Genomic DNA, 392 nt, shown 5'->3' on the forward strand with positions numbered 1-392 from the left:
GTTTGGTTGGTCCTGTCCTCTGACTTGCCCTTGAGGGAATCCCAGAGAGACTGGGGGGTTGGGGGGTTCTGAGGAAGAGGAGGCAAGGACTCCTGGCAGAGGTATGTGTCCCCTTGCCCTCTGATGAGGAATATTTCAGGTTCCCATTTCCTTTCACGTATTATACAAGTTTTCATTGAGCAGCTACTCTACGCCCCTGGGCAGGCACGGGGAAATTGAATGGTGAGCATCTCCATGGAGGAGGCCTGGGGGAAACTGATTTGGCCTTGAGCTGGGGCAGGTGGTGGACCGAGGGGCTCACACTCTCTGTCCCAGCTGCATGTGTCCTGGTGCTGGAGGGATCATGAAGCCTGAAATTTGGTGCCGCAGATCGGCTCTGAGACCCTGGCCAA

The sequence above is a fragment of the Phocoena sinus genome, chromosome 6, assembly GCF_008692025.1.
Source record: "Phocoena sinus isolate mPhoSin1 chromosome 6, mPhoSin1.pri, whole genome shotgun sequence".
NCBI classification, from domain to species: domain Eukaryota; kingdom Metazoa; phylum Chordata; class Mammalia; order Artiodactyla; family Phocoenidae; genus Phocoena; species Phocoena sinus.